Consider the following 22,082-nt stretch of genomic DNA (forward strand, 5'->3'; position numbering starts at 1 on the left):
AGACCAGTCAGGGATGTGAATCCTCCAAAAACAATGGACAACTGGCACTGACTAAAGGATCAAGCAAGACTAAAATAGCCCAGTCCAAATTGCAATAAGTGGACACACCTGACAAATGCTGCGATCCAAAGACAGCAGCACTACCACTCATAACCACCGGAGGGAGCCCAAGAGCAGAATTCACAACATATATCACCCTTGCTGCAGCGTGCCCAATAGCCAGTACATTGCAAGCAGTCTTGCTGGCGATTAATTACCCTAGGTGCAGTACCTGATCTGACCTGAGGGTAAAGGGGGCGCCAGAGAGCTGCAAGTTCTAAACCGGAACTGGGAAGTGGGATATAGATAAATCCCCTTCAGAAGGAACCAGGGGCAACCAAACAACCCCGGTATCGTGACAAATTGGGGTGAGTAATGGGGATGATGAAGGTTTCCTCCCTGGGATCCCTGACATATTGGTGGGATTCCTGACATATCGGTGGCAGCACAGTGGGATCCGTGACAGCTACCCATTGATTGACTGCAGTGGTCATGTGTCAATATTACATTTCTTAATGCTGCTTGTGTCCCGTGACAGTCTTTGTACTGTAGGTCCTCTTCAGTCAGTAAGGACATGTGACTGCTGCAGTTCATCCTTGGCCACATCGGACACTGATATTGGCAGGGGATCTGGGCCACATTAGATGAAGAGCAGTGGGGATCAGTAAAGCGTGTGTTTTCTTTTTTTTTTTCTTCTAAAAAATGTACATTTCAGGAGATCAAATGCCCTTTAATTTCTGGTCTCTGTCCTGTTTCTTATTAATTCGAAAACGTGAAAGATTCAAATAAAATAAACCTACAGGTATTGTGTGTGGCTAAATCCATGATTGTACTTAATGTTACAATTAGTCACTAGCCAGCAGTATGATACAATGTAAATGTTCTGTTTAGGTTCTTGCAAGTTCCTTTTTTCTAACAAAATGCGTTCTTGTTCTTTACCCCTGAGCTATACATATGTTGTCTGTTATTGGATTTTGTGCCGATGAATTCATATATTTAGAGCCATAATTTGTGTTCTATAAATTCATCATATCCTATCACTGAACTTGGCTCTGTATGTGTGTATGCTGTGTATAGACAGGCAAGTTCCCCTCCATATAAATGACCTTTCTTCACGTATTCTATGTGTGTACATATGGAAGCTATCATTCTACACCAAAGAATCTAAGTATAATTTTCTATGTTTCTTGATTCTTGCTTCAATCGCCAATGACTGAGTGGGGAATAGTGTTGTTTTAGCTTCATATTCCATCTAATCTTTCATTTTCTTGAAACACGTTGTACTTTGTCCGGATTATTAACAGGTGAAGAGACATTCTTCATTTTAATGGCCTCTAGATGATTTGATGAAGCCTTCAACAGTGTTTCGTGTGTGTGACCCTTTGTCCTAAACTGGGTCAAGAGCATAATAACATAATCAAGGCTTTACATTTATGGTTTGCGTAAAGAAGCAATATTCGCTGTCTGGCCTTATTGTTACATTGTAGTAACCACATATTAATACACCTGTTTTCTGTTCTTGTACTCCTTGTTTATAACACTTACTTATTATTGTACATTAAATGATATGTGTCAAGCGAGTAAGTGATCGCTTATTCATAGGTGAAAAATTAACTGATAGCTAAGTGTCCGACTCAGCCCAGTCAAAGCGGAGTGGAGGTTGAGCATGCATACTACCACATCTGCTATGGATGGTCTATGGATGGTCTAGGACAGGGGTCCCCAACTCCAGTCCTCAAGGCCCACCAACATGTCATGTTTTCAGGATTTCCTTAGTCTTGCCCAGGTAATAATTGCATCACCTGTGCAATGCAAAGGAAATCCTGAAAACATGACCTGTTGGTGGGCCTTGAGGACTGGAGTTGGGGACCTCTGGTCTAGGATACTGCTCAGCTATCTTGTTGTGCAATTTGAGGGGTCCTAGCAATTAGACCCCCCCAACAATCATATGGGTAGATGACTTATTTATTTTACTCGCTTATATAGCGCTATTAATTCTACAGCACTTTACAGACATTATCAGCACTGTCCCCATTGGAGCTCACAGTCTAGATTGCATACCAGTATGTGTTTGCAGTGCGGGAGGAAACCCACGCAAATATAGGAAGAACATACAAACTCCTTGCAGATCTTGACCTTGGTAGGATTAGAACTCAGGACCCAAGAGCACTGCAGTGCTAACCTCCCAGCCACCATGGTGCAAACTTACCAAGTGCAAACCATTTATATTAAATAGGGGTAAGAAGGTGGACAGGTTGAAAATAAGCGTGCAACTGCTTGCTTTCTGTATGTACGTACCTCAATTCACCTGTTATATCTTTTTTATTTACTTTAGTTTGCTACTCATTGCCAAGAGAACTGGCCACTGCTGTGGCTGAATACATTTTGATGGTACATTTCAGCTTGCACTGATGCCATCTTGGATATCTCCAGATCTCGGCCACCTCTCTGCAGCCCATTCTTTTACACTGAACAGCGCCTGGGCATGTACATTATCCCTACGACCGTTCTACAGTACTGTCTACCCCACCACCACCAGCAACAAGCGCACATATTCAGGCCAGCCTGCTGAACTGACACTCCAGCAGAAATGCCCACCAACCAACATCCAGGTAGTTGGGCTGGTTGGATAGCAGTGTGCTCCTTAATGGAAATGTGTCATTAGAACATGGCTTACTTAAATTGGGTTTTTGTGTGTTAAAATGTTTTTGGCAATGTTTATTTTTTTATCACAATTTTTATTTAAAATTAGAAATGTTGCAGTTTTCACTCATGCCATTGGGATTTTCTATACAAGAAAAGGTTGCACTCTATCGTGCCAAAGCATTGTCTAATATGAAATACATGAAATATGAATAGCAAAATGGCTTTTGAACATTAGGAAAAATATTTCAGAGACGCTTTGCACAGGATTTGGTCAAATAGTGTGAGCCCATCACCCATCGTCAAGGTGGTCTCATTAAACTGATGGGTCCCTCATCTCCCTGTCCAAATGTGAACACTTAGGCTACGTTCACATTAGCGTTGCGTCGGGCGCAGCCGCGGCGAAGCATGCGTCATGCGCCCCTATATTTAACATGGGGGCGCATGGACAAGCGTTGTCTTGCGTTTTGTGACGCATGCGTCATTTTTGGCACAAGCGTCAGGGCGCAGAGGACGCAGCAAGTTGCATTTTTTTTGCATCCAAAAGCAAGCCAAAAATGGACACATGCATCACAAAACCATGCGTTTTTGCATGCGTTGTGCATGCATTGTGCGTTGCGTCGCCGAAGCAACACACAACAACGCAAATGTGAACGTACCCTTACCGAAGGCTAATGTCTGTTTGCTTGGGTGAATGTGGACACCTCTGTCAGCAAAGCCTACATATGGGTTGGCCAGAACCAAGGGTGATTAGATGTAATTAAAAAAAACATGGTGAAGGGAGGAGTGCTCAGTCAGTAAGCTAACATAGAAATGACAGTAAAAAGACTGGCACATCCAAACTAGTGTGAATAGGTGCATACCAGGAACAGCTACCTCCATATACAATATACAAGAAAAGGTGCCATTAGACAATGCTTTGGCACGATAGAGTGCAACCTTTTCTTGTGGAGCATCTTATGGGGCCATTATTAACCTTTATGCAGGATTATATGGGGCATATTTTAATATGGAGCATCTTATGGGGCCATAATGAACTTTATGGAGCATTATATGGGGCTCCTGATTCAATATGGATATTCAAAAACACTTAACATACTGATGTCTCAATTAATTTTACTTTTATTGGTATCTATTTTAACTTTTGACATTTACAGGTAGCTGCTGCATTTCCCACCCTAGGCTTATACTCGAGTCATTAAGTTTTCCCAGTTTTTTGTGGCAAAATTGGGGATGTTGTTGTGAATTCCGCTCTTGGGCTCCCTCCGGTGGTTGTAAGTGGCACTTTTGTGAGTTCTGCTCTTGGGCTCCCTCTTGTGGTTTCAAGTGGTATGGCTGCTCCTTGGAGTTAGCTGTCATCAGTTGCCTCCACTTATCATCTCTTCTGCTCGGCTATTTAGGCCTGGCTGTTCCTTCAGCCAGTGCCACTTGTAAATGGTTCCTGGTTGGATTCACATCTCTTTGGAGTTCCCTGTTATTCTGACCAGTTCAGCAAAGCTAAGTTTTTGCTTGCTCTTTTCAGTCCATAGATTGTGGACTTATCCATTCTGTGCTTCTATGTTTGTCCAGCGTTATCAGTGTGAATTAATTCTGTCTTGCTGGAAGCTCTGGGAGGCAGATTTGCCCTCCACACCTTTAGTCAAGTGTGGAGTTTTTTTTTTTGTAAACTCTGCGTGGATTTTTGTAGTGTTTTATACTGACTGCACAGTATTCCATCCTGTCCTATCTATTTAGCTAGACTGGCCTCCTGTGCTCATCCTGGTTTCATTCTGTGTATGTCTTTTCCCTCTCCACTCACAGTCATTATTTGTGGGGGGCTAATCTATCCTTTGGGGATTTTCTCTGAGGCAAGATAGCTTTCCTGCTTCTTTCTTTAGGGGTAGTTAGCTCTTAGGCTGTGATGAGATGCCTAGGGAGAGTTAGGAGCATTCCACGGCTACTTCTAGTGTTGTGTTGAGCTTAGGGACTGCGGTCAGTACAGTTACCACTTCCTTCAGAGCTCGTTCCATGTTGCTCCTAGACCACCGTATCATAACAGGGGGTCGGCTTATACTCGGGTCGGCTTATATTCGAGTATATACGGTATCTAAACTTCAGGGCTCTAACATTAATCAGTGACCTTCATAGGGATGTATTAAAAGAGAGTATATGAAACAAGTTGCAAAAACTCATTTAACAGCCATAAAACAAAAAGTACCCAAACTTTGCAACCACGGCCAAATAGCCTCCAGTTTTCAGAACATAGTTATTAGTAAACATTTAAAATTAAGTAAAAAATTTAATTGTAAGGCACTTAAATGCTACTGGGGTTAAGTTCACTCAAATTCAGACATTAAAAGCTCAGCAAAAGAAACAGAGAAAAGCAAGGTTGGCCAATCATATCATGTTATAGATTATTATTACATGTTTGGGCGCAATGTGCCTGAGAGGCCATTTCTAAGAAAAGCCTCTTATTTCTAAGAAAACTCTACTTATTTCTACGAAATCTCCACAAACTTTGCAATATTCTTTCATAAAATTAGCAAAATAAACAATTGTGATGAAAACCCCCCATAATGTACGAACCTTAAAAAGTGTGAGAACCTTCAGGCGCAATGATCCCAAGAGGCCCCGGAGGTCCCTCCTGCTCTCTGCAAGGATGGCGGTAAAACTGAGTGGGGGGTTTCAAGCAGCGCTTAAGGATAGGAAGGTACTGTGAGGGGCAGAATCCCCTGCCACATTGGAGAGGAGGGGGAAATAAAAAACCTGTGAGCCGTGCCCGTCAGGCCTATTGTGCCCGTCAAGCCTGTTGTGTTGACACAGGGTTAAGACACAGGATAAGAACCCTTCAAGTCTTCTTCTACTCTACCCATCATGTAAAGGTCTATTTCATTTAATACCCTGAAAGCAAGGCTATAGGAAAGCATAAAATGTATCCTCACACCAAAATTATGCAAAGCCATAGTTCATTTTGATGATCACAGGGATAATTTTTTTTTTATTCTTTAACACTGTAAAGCAGCGATTTACAGAAGTCATATATAACACGTTGGTGACATACCCACTGTAAACTACTTCCATCCTTTTCTAGAGATACCAAATTTTATGGGATGAAAGCATCTTTACGGTCACTTGAAGACTGTTAATTGGGCAGCACTTTGGTGGCTTTATTTGTCTTTCATTATTTATTTATGTACCATCTACAGAATTGGTGATAAATGTGTGACCACCAATAATCATCACAATGGGGATTCCAAGCCCGCCCTGTTTAGTAAAAGAGAGAATGAAGCAGTAATTAGCAGGCATGACCACCGCTCCAGTCTTATAATCGAAGACTGATGGAGCTACAGTAGTACTCGGTTACACTTCTGGTGACCATAGGGCACCCAGTGGTCCAGGGGACAGATACTAAATGTTTGTTTAAGGATAATCCCTTTAAAGGTATGACTAATAAGACCATTGGAAACCCAAATGGTTTGTACAGGATATGAAAACCCTGGCCACTTTCTTCCAAAAAACAGTTGTCTGTTGTGTGTGTAAATGTAGATCAGCCCGACCCTTCGATGTAGCTGAGCTGCAGTATCGATCACAACCAACCGGATGGTATGCCACGATTTGGGGAAAATTGAGCCATGTTAATTCATTTCTGTACAAGTAATTTTTGAAGGTGTTTTATGAGATTTGGAAACATGGTTACCGCTCTTTGACCAAGTTCACACTTCTCAGAATGGCGGTGCGGATGCTGCTCAAGTCATAACTAATTATTCTTACTTTTTAATAATAACAATAATAGAATATTTGGCCAATATTCATAGCAACATGAGTGACAGATAAGCCTGAATTTAGAAAAGGCTACAATTTTAGGGGGGCTACTGTCAGGAAATTTAAAAGAGATTAAGCCAGATTTACAGATCAGTAGTTCCTGTGTATTGTCCAAGTATGCCGGCTCTGAATACCCAGTCAAGTCTTGTTCCCTCTCACAGGTGGTCTGAATTTTCGTACATCGGGTTCTCTAAGCAGAAGATTTAATATTTCATAAGTACAGCTCCATCTCATGCCTACATTATTGACACCACATGGAAGTCAGGAAATTGGCTCTTTCTGGGAACAGTTTACAGAAATATGCAGCCTGTCAGCTTGTTCCTCATGGGGTACATTAACAACAAGACTCACAATTTCAAGTAATGACCCCTCTCCAGATGTGTGCTTCAGCCATCGTTCAGCGTTTGATGAAAAGGTGAATATGACGGCGGATTAGCTTTCCTGGAGAGATCTAATCTTGTAGCAAAAACTGGCAGTTCTGCCTTGTGTGATAAGAGGTGAGCAAGAAGCCACCATTAGGAGTTTATTAGCCAGCACAGACCTTACAATAGAATTAAGGAATGAAATCATGATGTAAATAGAAAAAGACTCGTACTACCTGTGAATCAATCCATTCATTCATTCATTCATTCATTATGTAGGGGTTGGGGAGGGGGTGCACTGTAAATCCGTCCTGCCCTTGCTATGGTTTGCATCGGAAGCTTTTGTGCACTATACGGGGATGTTACATTGAGAATATTGCCTTACTCTTATTACCATACAGCCACAATGTTTTGGTACGATGGTGGCTATGTGCTGCAGTGTATACCCCTTACTAGGAGTTTGACTACTTTATTAACCCCCATAAATACCAATAGTGGAGGAAAGCACTGAACCTCTACATCTGTTCTCAGCTTAGCTCTGCTACTTCAGTTGGTTGTATGGTTTGCGGTTGACAATAATGGGACAACAACCTGGCTTCTGAGAACATTTGGATTGACAGGAAGCTAAATTTGAGCAACACTTACCTAATGCCCTTGCCACATCTATGTACGTATTCATCATCATCATCATCATCATCATCATCATTATTATTATTAATATTATTTATATAGCACTATTAATTCCATGATGCTGTACATGAGAAAGGGGTTACATACAGGGGTTATAGATATCATTTACAGTACACAAATTTATGATGACAGACTGGTACAGAGGGGAGAGGACCCTGTCCTTGCGGACTTACATTCTACGGGATACTGGGGAAGAGACAGAAAGTTGGGGGTGCGGCAGCTCTGGTGGTGGTGAGGTGGCAGCTCTGGTGGTGAGGCGGCAGCTCTGGTGGTTGGTGAGGCAGCAGCTCTGGTGGTTGGTGAGGCGGCAGCACAGGTGGTTGGTGAGGCGGCAGCTTGGGTAGTTGGTGAGACGACAGAATGGTTATTGCAGCCTGTAGGCTTTCCTGAAGAGATGGGTTTTCAGGTTCCATCTGAAGGATCCGAGGGTGGTGCATAATGTTGCTGGTATTACATACATAGTAACATAGTAACATAGTTAGTAAGGCCGAAAAAAGACATTTGTCCATCCAGTTCAGCCTATATTCCATCATAATAAATCCCCAGATCTACGTCCTTCTACAGAACCTAATAATTGTATGATACAATATTGTTCTGCTCCAGGAAGACCTCCAGGCCTCTCTTGAACCCCTCGACTGAGTTCGCCATCACCACCTCCTCAGGCAAGCAATTCCAGATTCTCACTGCCCTAACAGTAAAGAATCCTCTTCTATGTTGGTGGAAAAACCTTCTCTCCTCCAGACGCAAAGAATGCCCCCTTGTGCCCGTCACCTTCCTTGGTATAAACAGATCCTCAGCGAGATATTTGTATTGTCCCCTTATATACTTATACATGGTTATTAGATCGCCCCTCAGTCGTCTTTTTTCTAGACTAAATAATCCTAATTTCGCTAATCTATCTGGGTATTGTAGTTCTCCCATCCCCTTTATTAATTTTGTTGCCCTCCTTTGTACTCTCTCTAGTTCCATTATATCCTTCCTGAGCACCGGTGCCCAAAACTGGACACAGTACTCCATGTGCGGTCTAACTAGGGATTTGTACAGAGGCAGTATAATGCTCTCATCATGTGTATCCAGACCTCTTTTAATGCACCCCATGATCCTGTTTGCCTTGGCAGCTGCTGCCTGGCACTGGCTGCTCCAGGTAAGTTTATCATTAACTAGGATCCCCAAGTCCTTCTCCCTGTCAGATTTACCCAGTGGTTTCCCGTTCAGTGTGTAATGGTGATATTGATTCCCTCTTCCCATGTGTATAACCTTACATTTATCATTGTTAAACCTCATCTGCCACCTTTCAGCCCAAGTTTCCAACTTATCCAGATCCATCTGTAGCAGAATACTATCTTCTCTTGTATTAACTGCTTTACATAGTTTTGTATCATCTGCAAATATCGATATTTTACTGTGTAAACCTTCTACCAGATCATTAATGAATATGTTGAAGAGAACAGGTCCCAATACTGACCCCTGCGGTACCCCACTGGTCACAGCGACCCAGTTAGAGACTATACCATTTATAACCACCCTCTGCTTTCTATCACTAAGCCAGTTACTAACCCATTTACACACATTTTCCCCCAGACCAAGCATTCTCATTTTGTGTACCAACCTCTTGTGCGGCACGGTATCAAACGCTTTGGAAAAATCGAGATATACCACGTCCAATGACTCACCGTGGTCCAGTCTATAGCTTACCTCTTCATAAAAACTGATTAGATTGGTTTGACAGGAGCGATTTCTCATAAACCCATGCTGATATGGAGTTAAACAGTTATTCTCATTGAGATAATCCAGAATAACATCCCTCAGAAACCCTTCAAATATTTTACCAACAATAGAGGTTAGACTTACTGGCCTATAATTTCCAGGTTCACTTTTAGAGCCCTTTTTGAATATTGGCACCACATTTGCTATGCGCCAGTCCTGCGGAACAAACCCTGTCGCTATAGAGTCACTAAAAATAAGAAATAATGGTTTATCTATTACATTACTTAGTTCTCTTAGTACTCGTGGGTGTATGCCATCCGGACCCGGAGATTTATCTATTTTAATCTTATTTAGCCGGTTTCGTACCTCTTCTTGGGTTAGATTGGTGACCCTTAATATAGGGTTTTCATTGTTTCTTGGGATTTCACCTAGCATTTCATTTTCCACCGTGAATACCGTGGAGAAGAAGGTGTTTAATATGTTAGCTTTTTCCTCGTCATCTACAACCATTCTTTCCTCACTATTTTTTAAGGGGCCTACATTTTCAGTTTTTATTCTTTTACTATTGATATAGTTGAAGAACAGTTTGGGATTAGTTTTACTCTCCTTAGCAATGTGCTTCTCTGTTTCCTTTTTGGCAGCTTTAATTAGTTTTTTAGATAAAGTATTTTTCTCCCTATAGTTTTTTAGAGCTTCAATGGTGCCATCCTGCTTTAGTAGTGCAAATGCTTTCTTTTTACTGTTAATTGCCTGTCTTACTTCTTTGTTTAGCCACATTGGGTTTTTCCTATTTCTAGTCCTTTTATTCCCACAAGGTATAAACCGCTTACACTGCCTATTTAGGATGTTCTTAAACATTTCCCATTTATTATCTGTATTCTCATTTCTGAGGATATTGTCCCAGTCTACCAGATTAAGGGCATCTCTAAGCTGTTCAAACTTTGCCTTCCTAAAGTTCAATGTTTTTGTGACTCCCTGACAAGTCCCCCTAGTGAAAGACAGGTGAAACTGCACAATATTGTGGTCGCTATTTCCTAAATGCCCAACCACCTGCAGATTTGTTATTCTGTCAGGTCTATTAGATAATATTAGGTCTAAAAGTGCTGCTCCTCTGGTTGGATTCTGCACCAATTGTGAAAGATAATTTTTCTTGGTTATTAGCAGAAACCTGTTGCCTTTATGGGTTTCACAGGTTTCTGTTTCCCAGTTAATATCCGGGTAGTTAAAGTCCCCCATAACCAGGACCTCATTATGGGTTGCAGCTTCATCTATCTGCTTTAGAAGTAGACTTTCCATGCTTTCTGTTATATTTGGGGGTTTGTAACAGACCCCAATGAGAATTTTGTTACCATTTTTCCCTCCATGAATTTCAACCCATATGGACTCGACATCCTCATTCCCTTCGCTAATATCCTCCCTTAAAGTGGACTTTAGACAAGACTTTACATAGAGACAAACCCCTCCTCCTCTCCGATTTTTACGATCCTTTCTAAACAGACTGTAACCCTGTAAGTTAACTGCCCAGTCATAGCTTTCATCTAACCATGTCTCGGTTATTCCCACTATGTCAAAGTTACCTGTAGATATTTCTGCTTCTAGTTCTTCCATCTTGTTTGTCAGGCTTCTGGCGTTTGCGAGCATGCAGTTTAGAGGATTTTGTTTTGTTCCAATCTCCTCACTGTGGATTGTTTTAGAAATGTTCTTACCTCCCTTCTGAGTATGTTTTCCTGGGTCGTCTTTGTTCGAGTCTAATGTTTTTCTTCCCGTCCCCTCTTCTTCTAGTTTAACGCCCTCCTGATGAGTGAGGGCACTGCCACGTGTGGGACACGAGGCACACACCAGCTAGGGCTCGTCCGGGATTTGAACCCGGGACCTCTCACACCCGAAGCGAGAATCATACCCCTAGACCAACGAGCCAACGTTTTGTGCCGTATTGAGCCGTGGAATTCCAGAGGATGGGGGATATTTGGGAGAAATCCTGGAGGCGGTTGTGTGAGGAACGAATAAGTGTGGAGGAGAGTAGGAGGTCTTGGGAGGATCGAAGATTACGTGAGGGAAGATAGTGGGAGATTAGTTATTATTATTTATTTATATAGCACCATTGATTCCATGGTGCTGTACATGAGAAGGGGTTACATACAAATTACAGATAACACAGTAAGCAAACTAGCAATTATAGACTGATACAGAGGGGTGATGACCCTGCCCTTGCGGGCTTACATTCTACAGGATCGTGGGGATGGGCACAATAGGTTAAGGGTTGTAGGAGCTCCGGTGTTGTTGAGGTGGTAGCTTCGGTAGTGGTAAGGAGGCAGCAGGGTCAATGCAGGCTGTAGGCTTTCCTGAAGAGATGGGTTTTCAGGTTCCGTCTGAAGGATCCGAATGTGGTTGATAGTCCGATGTGGTGGGCAAAGAATTCCAGAGAATGGGGGATATTCTGGAGAAGTCTTGGAGCGGATAAGTGTGGAGGAGAGAAAGAGGTCTTGGGAGGACCAGAGATTACGTGAGGGAAGATATCGGGAGATTAGTTCAGAGATATATGGAGGAGAAAGGTTATGGATGGCTTTGTAGGTCAGTATTAGTAATTTGAACTGGATACGCTGAGGGAATGGGAGCCAGTGAAGAGATTTGCAGAGGGGGAAGCAGAGGAGTAGCGAGGAGAGAGATGAATTAGTTGGGCAGCAGAGTAAGGATGGACTGGAGAGGTGCAAGGGTGTTAGCAGGGAAGCCACAGAAAAGGATGTTGCAGTAGTCAAGGCAGGAGATGATGAGGGCATGCACAAGCATTTTAGTAGATTGACCGTTGAGGAAAGGATGGATTCTGGAGATATTTTTGAGCTGGAGGCGACAGGAGGTGGAAAGAGCTTGGATGTGCGGTTTGAAGTCAAGGGTTACTCTGAGGCAGTGGACTTCCGGTACGGGGGAAAGCGTGATGCCGTTAATTGAAGTGAGGGCTAGTTTGAAGGCAGGTGTAGCTTGTTTGAAAGCAGTGAAGTCATCTGGCAGGTGTGTTTTCTTCCAACGCTGCTCTGCAACCCTGGATGCTTGTCGGAGTTTTTTGGTGAGGTTGTTATGCCAGGGTTGCCTATTGATTTGTCGCACTTTGCAATGCATGAGAGGGGCGATTAAGTCTATGGCTGATGTGAGGGTGGAGTTATAGAAAACGGTGGCGCTGTCTGTGTCCTGGAGTGAAGATATGGAGGACAGGGGTAGAAGAGAGTCTGAGAGTCTGTTAATGTCTAGGTGTGCAAGGTTTCTGCGAGGATGTGGTAGTGGCTGGATATGGGGGGCGGATGAGAAGGACAAGGATGAGAAGGTGAGTAGATGGTGGTCAGAGAGAAAGTGAAGAAGCCAGGTGGAGAATTGGTCAATGAAGGCAGTGGCTGAGCCCGGTGGTCGGTATTTGACAGCCATTTGGAGATTAGAGGGAGAGTAGCTGCGGACAGCGTGAACCTCGAAAGAAGGAAGGATAGGGGAGAGTGGGGGTTGGATAGGGTTGAAGTAGCAGTCACAAATCATAACATTCACATCCCTTCAATCAGAAATGTAATAGGTTTTCAAGGACTGAGCAATTGATGACCTAAAAGTAGAAGAGCTTCTGACAATGAATATATCCCTTGATCAGCTGAAACCTGGTCCAGCACTGGCCAAAACTAGGTGAGGCATGGGGCAGAATACAGCAGCCAGTACATTGCTTTGTGGCTGCTGACGAATACTTCTCGTTATCTTCCTGTGATTTCCAGCACTGAACTATTTAGCTACCATCGGGATAGGTCATCAATATGAGATTGTGGGGGTCGGGCACCCTGCACCCCTACCGATCAGCTAAAATCTGCTCAGACAATGGCTAGAACTAATTGATATAAGTGGTGGGATACATCAGCTCGATACATCGCTTAGTCGTTGCTGTTGCTGAGTACGGTACGGTTCATTTTATCTCTGTTTCTATTTAAAAAGAGAGAAATTGCATTACTGCCGGAAAATAATAATAGTTAATAGTTGTAAAATGGAACCTGAAGTTACACACATTCAACATGATGAGTTTGTGATTAATAACAGCCGAAAAACAGAAGTGAAGAATAATACTGCAGATCAGTGAATGTTCAACTGTTTGCTGCACAAGAGGGGTTTTCTCATGACCAGGGCTGCCACTAGTAATTTTGGGGCCCCATACTGGCAAAATTTTTGGGGCCCCCTTGAGACTGTGCCCAGGCTCCACCCCTTGAACTGTCCACAGTCCCACCGCTCTCTCTTGAAAAAACTCCACTTCTCAACAATCACACTAACAACCATCAGCCTTTGTTTTGGCCAAAAGATTTTTTAAGCTGCCGCCACGACACGGTAGACCCTTTTGGCCGGGCCCTACTGTAACCTATTAAACATTTGTTAAAATATGCAATACAATTTAGGCATATTTTAAAATTTTTAAAATTACCAATAATATCACACACAAGTGACAATCCCACCGTACCATGAAAAGACACCATATTACCACCACATAGTGACCTATAATACCACATGCAAAGAACAAATACTGTGACACCATGTCCAGAACACATATTAAAACCACAGTGACCGAATAATATCACATACAAGGGGAAAATACCACCACACCATGACCAGATCACATATTACCACCATATAGTGACCAATAATACCACATACAAGGAAAAAATACCACCACACCATGGCCGGACAACATATTCAGTGCCGTATTTGCCACTAGGCACTTGAAGGCACATTCCTAAGGCGCCAGGATGCGGGGGGCGGCACCTGATCAAGTTGTTTTTTTTTTAAATTTAAAGTCCGGGGTCACCGCCCGCCCACTTGCCCACCTCCCTCCTTGCAGGCATAATTCTCACCTTTTTCCTCTGCGCCGAAAGTCCTTGCATCTCTCTCCCGGCGTTGCAGCTTCTTCCTGTGTGAGTGGTCACATGGTACCGCTCATTAAGGTCATGAATATGGATGCATATTCATGACCTTAATGAGCGGTACCATGTGACCGCTCACACAGAAAGAAGCTGCAGCGCCGGGAGAGAGATGCAAGGACTTTCGGCATGGAGCAGAAAGGTGAGTATGACAGGGGAGGGGGGAGGATGGGAGGATGGAGGAGGATGGGGGAGGACGGAAGAGGATGGGGGAGGACGGAGGAGGATGGGGGGAGGACAGAGGAGGACAGGAGGGGGATGGAGGGGAGCCATGCATACAAGATGGGAGTGGGGGGAACCAAGCCATGCATACAAGATGGGAGGGGGAGCAGAGCCATACATACAATATGGGATGGGGGAGCAGAGTCATACATACAAGATTGGACGTGGGGAGCAGAGCCATATATACAAGATGGGACCGAGGGAGCAGAGCCATAGATACAAGATGAGACGGGGGGAGCAGAGCCATACATACAAGATGAGACTGGAGGAACAGAGCCATACATACAAGATGGGACGGGGGAACAGAGCCATACATACAAGATGGGATGGGGGAGCAGAGCCATACATACAAGATGGGACGGGGAGCAGAGCCATGCATACAAGATGGGACAGGGGAGCAGAGCCATGCATACAAGATGGGACGGGGGAGCACAGCCATACATACAAGATGGAACGGGGAGCACAGCCATACATACAGGGGAGCCATGCATATAAGATGGGACAGGGGAGCCATTGATACAAGGATGTTAGGGGGGGAGCCAAGCCATGCATAAAAGATTGGGGGCATGTATGAAGAAACAATATGGGACAATGAGGGCATGTATGAGGAAACAGTACAGGGGAATGGGGGCATATCTGAGGAAACAGTGTGGGGGATGGGTGCAGACAGTATGAGGAGCGAATGGGGAATGTATGCGGACACAGTATGAGTAGCGAAGTGAAAAAATTATGTGGACAGAGTTCGGGAAATGAGGGAGATGGGATGTGTGCAGACACAGGATGTGGAGTCGGGGGGTATGTGTGAGCAGGCAGTACTGAAAGTGAGGGGGTAAATATATGAGGAGACAGTATGGTGAACAGGGGGATGTGAGAGGAGACAGTATGAGGAGGGAGGGGAATAGTGTGAGGAGAGAGTATGGGGGAGAAAAGTGAGTGGGCACAAAATAGAAACTGAGTAGTGGGGGTTTAGCATGGAGGGACAGTGTAAGGGCATGGCCAGGACGGGACAGTATATCAAGGAGGGAGAAGTGTGATGAGAGAGTATGGGGGACACAGTATGAGAGGACAGTGTGAAGAGGGTGCTGGTATGGAAAGGAGAGGTCAGTGTGAAGAGCATGTACCATAAGAGGAACAGTGCGGGGGTCATATTTTGTGCAGATAATATAGTGAGGGGCATTTTTTTATTCACGAGCATTTTAATGACACTTGTATCTTTAAGGGCATCATGTGGAGATTTTCTGCAAAAGAGCGGAGAAGATGGAAGTCTGCAGAGACAAGCTGTGGATGAGAAAACTCATTATGGGGTCTGGACAAGATGAAGAAAAGAGAGAGAACGACTACAGAGATGACGTCACCTATAAGGTACCTGGATGTAAATGTTATTTGTGATACTAACTAACTCCTGTTTTTATTTATGCTTGGAGCATTAAAGGGGATGTCCAGGTTTGTGATGAGTCTGCAGTCATTCTTTGTGACTGCAGACTTCTGAGTTCTCACAGTGGGCACTGCACGCTGTCAGGATTCTCTTGTGCTGGCAATTTGCATACATGCAGCCATGCGCTGACTAGACATGTGTGGCCTCACTCAATGAAAATGAACTGAGCGAGGCCGGGCACGTCTAGTTGGAATGTGGTTAGAAGTATACAAATCACATGCTTGTGCTGACATGACTGTCCACCAGCAAGGGAGAATCCTAAAAGTGTGCAGTGCATTAGTTATGAGAATTCAGAAGCTGCGATGTCAGGATTCAGCTCTGCAAGTTCCAGTAGTTGTCACATGAACACGTCACGCACATGCGACTTTCATACTTGTGGTCCTGTGACAACGAGCTTCTCTTCTGCTCCTCTCAGTTTTTCACTGAACATTGAGAGCATTAGGGAGAGGAACCCGTGGGTACATGACTAAGTGTGCAAATCGCATATGTCCAGGGGGGGTGCACCAAAATTAATTCTTACCCCGGGTGCCAGAAACCCTAGATAACCTCTGCCGGTATGCCACTGCGAGTGGTGAAGGGTGGAGGGAGGTCTGTGCACAGTGCAGCACAGGCAGTGAGGCAGGGACTGAGGGTTTGCACAGAGAGGATGGAGACCAGGAGACTGCCCGTCCCAGTCTACGCCATAGCCTGGAGCCCTCATTATCGTAGGAATATGTCAGTTAATAAATTGTTTTTCTAAAGCTTTATAGTGTCGTTTTAGGTCAGGGAGGGATGGTTAGGGATGAGCTAGCAAGGTGCAGAGGCAGGTAGTGATGGCTACTTGCGGACATGTGCTGCACTTGCGGTTTTGCACTTGTGGTGAGACAAAAAAACACTGCTAGCAGTGTTTTTTCCATTGCTGCAAATACCACATTTGCTGGATCGGTGCAAAATGGCAAGTGCCGCACATGTCCGCAAGTCCCATAGGGAATGAATGAGGCCGAACGCACTGTTGCCGTAAGTGATCCATTACGCGGCAGATGCGGAAAAACTGCCGGATCTGCTGCAAAAGGCTACTTTCACATCAGTGATTTTTGCCAAAGTCACTGCTGATGTCATACTCACCAATGGGGGAAGCAAAACTAAAAGTGCCTAGGGCAGCATAAACTCTAAATACGGCCCTGAACATATTACCACCACTTTGTGACTGAATACTACAATACTGATCAGTAATAAAAAAAAAACACAATACTAATATCACCATATGTGCCATTTTACATAGGAGATCTGTACTTAGTATGCAGTGTCAGTGTAAAGGTAATTCTGTGATCACTGGTGACATTGTACACTGGAGCTCTGTATATAGTGTATAATTTAAAGGTAATACAGTGATCACTGGAGACATTGTACACAGGACCGCTGTATATAGTGTACAGTGTATAGTGTCAGTGTATAGGTAACACACTGACTCACCGGTGACGCCTCTAGGTGAAGTCTTTCATCTTCATCCAGCACAGATCGACGTCACTTCTTTCATACAAAAGTTTATTGAAAGACGCAATCAACAATAAAAATAATTTAAACCAAATAGTGAAGACAGCGCAATTCCCCAGCAATACTATGGCCATTAAATTCACAGCAATACACTCAAGCTTTTCATGAAGAGAAATATGTTTAGCAAATCCAAAACTTCCTCTGATACCATATATACAGTAGCTACAGAGTGAGAAACCATCAAAAATGATGCAAAGTCATGACCATGGTGGTCATAATAACCACATATATTTATACACAACATCAGTCCGCTATACATATACAAGTGTTTCTCACTAAATTAGAACATCATCAAAAGTTAATTTATTTCAGTTCTTCAATAAAAAAGTAAAACTCATATTATTTAGAGTCATTACAGACTGAGTGATATATTTCAAGTGTTTATATCTATTAATGTTGATGATTATGGCTTACAGCCAATGAAAACCCGAAAGGGAAGCCCCAGAATAAATTCCTCCTTTAATAAGTACTGCCATGCTTGTCCCAGGAGTCTAATAAATGCAGAATATAAGGCTTACCAGATGCAATAAAAGGTAAAGGGATTATGATATTTGGCCACAATGTCATGCATGCAAAAGATGACTAATGTCACTAGCAGAAAAAGCTAGATAGTGACAACTGGTGTCACAAGAGAAGGAGACGAGCTCAGCTCAAGTCTGAGAATGAGAGAGAAGAGGTGATCAGGCAGTGGTAGCATGAGATCATTAAGTAAAGTGGAGGACGATCAGAGTATACCTCCTGGCATCTATGATGAGACCCAGGAGGGGTGCTGTGAGAGTTTGAGGGGGAAAAGGGAAGCTTTGATACACCCAGCTTTGTCAGGGGAGTGTAGTCCATGCACAGTTCACTAAACTTATATACATCTATTTTAATAAGTTTGGTACATACCGGTGGAGGGCCTTGTGGCTGAGCTGGAATAGGTCTTAATAAGAAGCCCCATCACACATTAGTTATAGGTGGCCCGTATGCGCACCACTGAAGCTGAACGCTGGAAGCGGATGTGACCTGTATTGAAGAGGGCAGAGCCGGCCACTTTGCCCAAATCACATAGGTTGTGTGTGCAATATGGGAGAGAAGAGAAGCCTTCCCACCTGATATCACTACTAGGTCATGTACACTCCATATCAATGTCATGTGGGCAAGATTGTCTTGCCTGGCATTCATGGTGCACATGCGTAACGTGGGAAGAAAACATAGCCTCCCCATGTAATTGCTATCAGCAGGTGCCTGGGTGCTTGGCACTAATAATGTGAGTAGGAGTCTAAACCAAAACAATACATTTTTATCAATAAGCTGTTGACTGGGAGTTTAGGGGGCTATAATTAGACTGTGGGGTTTATGGGGCTATAACTGTACATTGAGGGTTTAGGGGAGTTATCTCTGTACACTGGGGGTTAGAAAGGCTATCACTGTAGGCTGGGGGTTAAGGGGGCTAAAACTGTAAACTGGAGGTTTAGCGGAGTTATCTATGTAGGCTGGGGTTTAGGAGAGCTATCACTGTAGGCTGGGAGTTAAGGGGGCTATAACTGTAGACATTGTTTAGGGGGCTATAACTGTAGACTGGAGGTTAGAGGCGCTATCACTGTAGGCTGGGGGATAGGGGGCTATCACTGTAGGCTGGGGGTTTACGGGCTATAACTGTAGACTGGATGTTTAGAGACACTATAACTGTAGACTCTCTCCTCTGTATCAGTCTGTTATTGTTAGTTTGTTTACTGTAATTTGCATGTAACCCCTTCTTATGTACAGCACCATGGAATGAATGGTGCTATATAAATAAATAATTATAGTAATAATAGACTGGGGTTTAGGGGGAAATATAAAAAACTCAAGGCACGGTACACATAAACGAATTACGTAAAGGAGGGAACCATCACCACCAATGTGCACCAATAGGATATATACTGGACAAATCGGAACTCAATCAGAAAATACAAAGAAAAAACGAAACAAAGTCCAATGTAAAGTATATATAGCAACGTTTATTAAAATATATGGTAGAGTGGTACGGTGGAAAGAATACCAGAAAAAAGCACTACACCAGGGACATATAAATGGCAATCATAAATAGTAAATGTAGCCACAGTGGGAATTCAACATATATGTGCATACTTATGTATGTATGCCATGAAGATGTGATTAGCAGCAATACCAAAAACTATATAATAAAGTGCATGTGCATCATTAATAAGGTGGCAAAAGAACCTAATAGCAAAAAAAAACGGTGCTAAATAAGGCCAATGTATAACATTGCGAACATAGTGTAGCCAGTACAACAAAATTCACAAAAGTGAATAAATGTCCACCATCAAATATAAACCAATGTCAAAGTGAACATAAGGCAATGATCACAATAAGGTATAAAAATATAATTTTATTACAAAAAATAATAACAAACAAAAAAACAGTACAAAAAAGGAAACAACCAACAATACTACAGCATATAAAGGATATACCGAATGAGGAGACCAAATCCATATAATAAAAAATATATACTAGAAAAATAATATATAGCCCTCCAAGGTGCAGAAGATGGATGAAAAAAGAAATGGACAATCCATCTTAATAAAGTGCATATGCTTTCATAATAAATAGTCTAATCAAGACAAAAAAAGTGCATAAAACCTCTGGAGCAATACTAGTACCAGTGTGAAGATGATCTGTGACCCTCAAGGACTCCGACTCCAACGTACGTTTCGCCTAAGTGGCTTTTTCAAGGAGTCTCCTTGAAAAAGCCACTTAGGCGAAACGTACGTTGGAGTCGGAGTCCTTGAGGGTCACAGATCATCTTCACACTGGTACTAGTATTGCTCCAGAGGTTTTCTGCACTTTTTTTGTCTTGATTAGACTATTTATTATGAAAGCATATGCACTTTATTAAGATGGATTGTCCATTTCTTTTTTCATCCATCTTCTGCACCTTGGAGGGCTATATATTATTTTTCTAGTATATATTTTTTATTATATGGATTTGGTCTCCTCATTCGGTATATCCTTTATATGCTGTAGTATTGTTGGTTGTTTCCTTTTTTGTACTGTTTTTTTGTTTGTTATTATTTTTTGTAATAAAATTATATTTTTATACCTTATTGTGATCATTGCCTTATGTTCACTTTGACATTGGTTTATAGTGTAGCCAGTGTAATATGAAGCGATGTGCTGGCGAAAAAACAACTAAAAAGCAAAGAAAAGGCCACCTGGTATTTACCTGCTGTGTAAGGAAATAGTCCCTGGGATGTGCCAAGCCCCGACGCGCATTTCGGTGTCTGCCTTCGTCAGGGGGGTGGCATCATCCAAGGGAAAAGGAGTATAAATAGAACGAGCGGCCAATGAGAGCAGGAGCAGGTGTGGAGCGACGCGTGGCGACATAGGAGGTCACCAGAGGACGCCGCCCCACAATCCCATGCAAACCCCGACGCCGCGATCAGCTGACGCGACGCAGGGGAACATGGGGAAGGGGGCGGAGACCACCAGAACGCATTGCCGGTGTGAGTTCCACCCGGCCCACTGTCATTGGATAGAAGGGATCAGGTGATGCAAAAGGTCCTGGAAGGTACAGGGGGAATAAACGGAGTGCTGAGAACAAAAAAATAGTAATACTATTATGGTACTGAAAACAGCCCATAATCAATGAATAATCAACAGTGATAATACAAGGTCCTGAAAAACCTGCAGAAATACTCAAAAGCTCTCTGACCGCTCCTTCACTGTATCTTTTGCTGGTTCCTCCTCCTCTCACCTTCCCCTTACTGTTGGGGTTCCTCAAGGTTCAGTCCTAGGCCCCCTCCTCTTCTCTTTGTATACTGCCCCTTTTGGACAAACAATCAGTAGATTTGGGTTCCAGTACCATCTCTATGCTGACGACACCCAATTATACAATTCTTCTCCTGTTATCTCGCCTGCCTTTTTAGAAAACACCAGTGATTGTCTTACCGCTGTCTCTAACATCATGTCCTCCCTCTATTTGAAACTGAACCTGTCAAAAACTGAACTCCTCGTGTTCTCTCCCTCTACTAACCTATCTTTGCCTGACATTGCCATCTCCGTGTGTGGTTCCACCATTACTCCAAAGCAACATGACCGCTGCCTTGGGGTCATACTTGATTCTGAGCTTTCATTTTCCCTCCACATCCGATCACTGGCTCGCTCTTCTTATCTGCATCTCAAAAACATGTCTAGAATTCGCCCTTTTCTTACTTTCGACTCTGCAAAAACTCTTACGGTTTCACTTATTCATTCTCGTCTGGACTATTGTAACTCTCTACTAATCGGTCTCCCTCTCACCAAACTCTCCCCTCTCCAATCTGTCCTGAATGCTGCTGCCAGGATTATACTCCTCACCAACCGTTACACCGATGCCTCTACCTTGTGCCAGTCATTACACTGGCTACCCATCCACTCCAGAATCCAGTACAAAACTATTACCCTCATCCACAAAGCGCTCCATGGCTCAGCACCACCCTACATCTCCTCTCTGGTCTCAGTCTACCACCCTACCCGTGCCCTCTGCTCCGCTAATGACCTCAGGTTAGCATCCTCAAATCAGAACCTCCCACTCCCGTCTACAAGATTTTACATGTGCTGCGCCGACTCTTTGGAATGCGCTACCCAGGTTAATACAATTAATCCCCAATCCCCACAGTTTTAAGCGCGCCCTAAAAACTCATTCGTTCAGATTGGCTTACCGCCTCAATGGATTAACCTAACTATCCCTGTGTGGCC

The 22,082-nt window shown here is 43.4% G+C and overlaps 1 non-coding gene across 1 annotated transcript; it reads right to left on the bottom strand.

Moving 5' to 3' along the window:
* Window positions 1–11,087: 11,087 nt before the first annotated feature.
* On the bottom strand, window positions 11,088–11,159 carry TRNAP-CGG (transfer RNA proline (anticodon CGG)). The gene has a single exon. It is a non-coding gene; the product is annotated as a tRNA-Pro (tRNA).
* Between the last annotated feature and the right edge of the window lie 10,923 nt (window positions 11,160–22,082).

This window comes from Ranitomeya imitator, chromosome 1, assembly GCF_032444005.1.
Source record: "Ranitomeya imitator isolate aRanImi1 chromosome 1, aRanImi1.pri, whole genome shotgun sequence".
NCBI lineage: Eukaryota > Metazoa > Chordata > Amphibia > Anura > Dendrobatidae > Ranitomeya > Ranitomeya imitator.